The 5,541-nt window shown below is 37.8% G+C and overlaps 1 pseudogene; it reads left to right on the forward strand.

Moving 5' to 3' along the window:
* On the forward strand, positions 1-1,216 carry LOC103583545 (annotated as a pseudogene).
* The last annotated feature ends 4,325 nt before the right edge of the window (positions 1,217-5,541 follow it).

A 5,541-nucleotide genomic window follows, 5' to 3' on the forward strand; every position in this document is an offset into this window, starting at 1 on the left:
AATGCTTCTTTAAAAACTCTAGAAGAAGAAAGAAACCAAATTTACACTCAGTTGTCTGAAGAAGATGAAACAAAGGAAGAGCTTTTAGAGCATATTACAAATGTCCAGACTGAACAAGCATCTTTACAGTCAGAAAACACACAGCTGGAAAGTGAAAATCAGAAGCTTCAGCAGAAACTTAAAGTAATGACTGAACTGTATCAAGAAAATGGAGTGAAACTCCGCAGGAAATTAATAGTAGAGGAAAAAGACCGGTTAGAGAAGGAGGAGAAACTTTCGAAAGTGGAAGAAAAGATCAGCCACGCAGCTGAAGAACTGGAGACCTGTAGAAGGCGAGCCAAAGTTGTGGAAGAAGAATTGGAGAGAAGCATTCGTTTATACCAAGGGCAGATGACTTCCTATGAGAAAAAAGCACATGATAATTGGTTGGCAGCTGAGACAGACTCTCACCTTTGACTCCAGGACGAGGAGGAGGGAGAGGCTCAAGAGGCCCAGAGAATACTCTGGACCATCAGATGACCAATGAAAGAGGAGACTCCAGCTGTGATAGGTTAACTGATTCTCATGGAGCTCCTTCTGGATTCCTGTCACCTCCATGGGAACAGCACTTGAGGATGATGATCCCTCCACCAGGCCAACCATGTTGTGATCCAGCTTTTCTTCCACAAAGGCAAGACAGATTTTATTCTACTCCTGGTAGGCCGTCTGGACCAGCAGAACTTAGAAGTTTTAATATGCCTTCTGTGGATAAATTGGGTGGGCCGAAGTCTTCACAAATGGAATCCAGTGGAAATGATACCAAAGAAGACCTTGGTCATGTAAATGTGCCTAATTCATCTAGACCTGCTGAAAGTGAAGCGACTGGCCCTGGATTTGTTCCTGCACCTTTTCCTGCGATCAGAGGTCCACTGTTTCCAGGGGATATGAGGGGTCCATTCATGAGAAGAGAACCTCCTTCTCCTCCACCTCCTCCAGGAAGCACGTATGGAGCTCCTCGCAATTATTTTCTACCAATTCTTTTCCCTGTCCAGCCACCACCTCCATTTGCAATGAGAAATGTCTATTCACTGAGGGGTTTTCCTCCTTATGTTCCGGTAAGAGCTGGATTTGAACCTCCACCCCCACATTCTGAAAGTAAGGGTGAGTTCCCTTCAGGGTCGATTCCGTCCTCAAGTGAGCCTGTTCCTGAAGCCGAGAACCACAGCAAGAAACCTGATGATATTTTTGGTCTGTCTTCATAAATAGTTTTGACTTATCTTTCATTTTCAGTTTAAGTAACTACTTTTTTATGCTCTACTTGAAGCTTAATTGAATTATACTTCTCAGGATAGTATTTTGTTAATAAAGATGATTTAAATATGAAAAAAAAGATTTTGTTTTATATGGGAGAGAAGGTTGAGAAAGGTCTTTGAAAAATATGTGTATAAAAGCAAACTTATTTCATAATGCCTAAAACAGCACCTTTAACATAATAATCATTTATGCATAACTCTTCATTGATCCATTCATTCATCATTCACTGTTTTTAAAATTACATTCATACAATATGTCAGGCATTCCTTTCTGCCCTTGGAATATTGCAGTGAATGAAACAAATGGAGTTCCTTTTATTCTCAGTCTTAGTAGAATATAAAACAAAAAACTCATAAGTACATAAGTCAGTAAATAAATAATCACATAACGCCTGCTATGCAGTAAAGGGGAAACCACATGGGCTAAGAGGTAGACAGTGAAGAGAGTGGCGTTGATGGAGTATTCGTGTTATTTCATCCCATGTATAGGATAGTCAGAGAACGCATTCAGAGGAGGCCACGTTTGGGTTGAGACCCTAATGAAGATAAAGATCAAGATGTGTGTATAGATGGGGGAGAGTGAATTATAAGTAAGCACAAGTCCCTAAGACCAAGAATATTCCAGCATTTGAGAACACACCAGAAGGGCTTGTGGGGGAGCAGGTGACATACGACATGAACTCAGAGCCCTGTAGACTACAGAGAAACCTTTCAACTATATTTTGTGCATCGGGGGAAGCGCTGGTAGGTTTTAGGCAACGAAGCGACATGACCTGACGTACATTTAATTGATTATTCTGGCTGATCTGCGAAAATAAGCCACAGAAGAGTAAGAGAAAAGTAGGGAGACCAGTTCAGAAGCTGGTCCAATCAGCGCGTTGAATAAATGCTATTGGGCTCAAGCAGATAATTCTTCCAGTTAGCTGTGGTTTAATGAAAAAAAGAAATATAGTGGCTAGTCTGCTATGTCCCCTGATGTCACACTAATCATTTTTTAAAATACAAATGATTCAAATATATACAGCATCACTAAGAGTTGTAGCACTTCAGGCTCTGATAAAATGGAGTCTGCAAGAGGTTTCTAAAGCTCACGATTAGAATTGCTACAGAGAGAGGTAATGTTGATAACATAAGTTTTGGAATCATAGAGACATGAGTTCATGGGTCAGGTCGGACACCTACCAGCAGGGTCGAATTACATTACGCCTTAAGCTTCAGTTTCCTTTTCTGCAAACTGTACTTAACTAAAATATCTATTCCAGTGGGTGGATGTTAAGGATAAATTAGATGATTTATATAAAATGCTTACACTACCTGGAATGTAATACATAAATTAGATGATTTATATAAAATTCTTACACTACCTGGAATGTAATAAGTGCTCACATTTAGCTATGATTCTTATTTTCAATCCAAAAGTCATATTCAACATAAAATTTAAAGTTTTCAACAGTCTGACAAATGGTTCAAGATAATGCTGCACCATCAAATTAAAAAATCTCACTCAATAGCCATAAGTCATCAAAGTCTGGTCTTATCTTGACATGGGGACCCTTCTCTCTTCAAGGGGCTACATTTTGTCTTCCAGACCTCTGGATCGCTCTTAACACACTTGTATTGTCCAAATTCTTTCCAGTAGAAAATTTCTTCCTTCCAGATTCCAAAATTTCTGCTTTGAAATGTAATGGCTCAGCAGGACACACTACACAAATGTAAGAAATCATGTTTTACAATGTCCCTGGAAAGATTTTATTTTACTCAAACAAATAAATTTTAAAATGTATACTTTTATCCCCAGAGCACCATTCCATAGATAGGACACCCAAAACAAAGCAATATATATTTCAGAGCTGAGCATTTTCTTATCTTTGGATTTAGCAAGACATGCACTATAATCCAATTAGAAAGTAAAATAGGCTTAATTACTTAGCTCAGATCAAAGAACATAAGGTGGCAAAGAATCTAGTTAAAATTAATAATATAATGGGTAGATTTATCTAATGCCTAATCTAGAGCATTTCATCTTAATTTAAACATATCTCTCAGATTCACAAGCAGGTCCGGACATTGTCACAGAATTTTTTGAAATCTGATCACTCTGTGGCAAATCCTTTCTGTGTATGTGTTGTCCAGTTCGACGTAATAGATTTAACTCTGTTCAACAAAGAGAGGTCAGGAAGTTCACTCTCCTACATGTTTATATTGAATTTCTTTAGCCTGCTATCTCTTATTTTTAGCCTGATTAACATTCTTCGGATGATATGGAGTAGTGCAAATGATCTATAAAATGGACACAGCCACAGACCATATTTATATTGAATGGGAGCAGTGCCTAAGTTGATCAAGGACTCTCACAGATACTGTGAAAGCTCATTGGGAGTGTATTTATGAAGTACTATTTATTTTAATGTTCCCACTATATTGATCTCCCAGAACATGCTAAGGAATATTTTAAAATCATTTTGTTGGCAATATGTAAGGAAAAATATCTAATTCATTTACGGACTTAAAAGTCTCCACCATTACCTCAAGGGTATGTGCATACGCCTCTGAGAATATGCAGCCATGTACACAAACACATACAGAACATAGTTACTACACCTTCAAACCAAAACAGTTCATCCTTTTTTACCTTGGTTGAGACAAGCCCGAGTCAACATTTCAAGCCCCAGGCAGAAATGCCATATTTCCTTCAATTGTTAGAATTCTCTTAAACATCTTCCCAGGAAGATCAATCAAAACCCTGTGCTTATATTAAACACATCTGTTGATGATAATAGATATTCCTCATCCTTACTCAAAAATTAAAACGAAAAAAAAAATTAAAAGGCACTTTGAGTCTAAACACCAGCAATTGTGTCTGCAATCAAAATACTAAAGAACTCAGTGGGATTATAAAGCCTTCTTAAAATGGCAAGGGTAGTTTAGGAAGAATAACTATAATCAGTTATAGCTGTCTTGGTAAAAACTAAGTCACGACAAACTCCAAGCTAAGAAACACAGCGGATGGCTCAGATTAGGGACAAAGTAGAAAGAAGCTTAAAAAGAAACATGAATCTCAGAAAATTTTGCAGGTGTGGGGCAACTGGAGTTCTCCCACATGGAACGTATGCCCTTGCCCTCTTCTTAGAAGCTCTGTAATTATGCTCTCAGGTGTTTCCCTTCCTGTATTTTTAAGCCAGTGATGTTAAATCCTTACCTCTCAACGCATAAAAGCCTGCCTTAAAAGGTCAGATCCCCAAGCCATGCCAGCAAGGAGAAAAATAAATTGTAGAACTATTCTGTGGTGAATTAGTTTACATAAAAATATTTTCAGTAGATGTCTCATTAAGCTCCATTAAGAAAGCTATAATTGCTTGAACTGATTGGCTAATACCTAAAATTCATTGAATTGTGCGGCTATACACAGCAGGATAATTCTTTTTTAGACGAAATTCATAGAGTCAATATTTCTCTTGTAGTGGCCCTTAATCTAAAGCAATCCCTGGTTGTACCACCTGGTTTATACAACTCCCTGGGAGTGCACATAATCAAACACCCCCACTCCTAGTAGGTCGAGCCACAAAATATTTTCTCTACCTTGGGAATGTTTCTCTAGACACTAAAGCAATTGGTTTCTGTAAATGTTAGCGTTAAGTGGCTCACTGTCAATCCCTAAGGAAATAGTTTTGGTTCCTGTTGAATTAGGAGCTTTCTTGAGATCAGTTTCCTTGCGTATCTTAAATATATATATATGCTATGTACGTAGAACATCAAAACATATTAATAGAAAATGTTCTTCCTCAGTTTTCTATAAACAGTCATTCTGCATAATTGCTTACAACGTTTGCTCTATTGTAGATAGCCGTGGAATGATGAACCTAATTGAATTCAAACCAGCAGTGTTGTTAAGAACCGATTTGATTTCAACTTTATAAGAGTCATTTTGGGGAAAGAAGAAAAGAAAACATAACAGTTCCTGTTCTCAGATAGCTTGGGATGCAGCCTACAAAATGAATCCATGAAAGGTAACAAGTATGCTTCCTGAGTAAAGGGAAAGTAAGGACCCCTCTCTGCCTCACAAATGGGGCTCGATCAGCTACGTATCCATGGAAAGGACACCACTTATAGCTTAGAATGATTGATAGCATTTTGACAAAGTAAAAGGAGTAATAAAAGCATATTGTACGTCAGAGTTTTTAAAAAGTTAATGGGATAGAAAAATGCAGAGTAGGCTTAAAAAAATAGAATCATGAAGAGAATGTTAGGA

The sequence above is a fragment of the Galeopterus variegatus genome, unplaced genomic scaffold (assembly GCF_000696425.1).
Source record: "Galeopterus variegatus unplaced genomic scaffold, G_variegatus-3.0.2 Scaffold24172, whole genome shotgun sequence".
Lineage (NCBI taxonomy): Eukaryota > Metazoa > Chordata > Mammalia > Dermoptera > Cynocephalidae > Galeopterus > Galeopterus variegatus.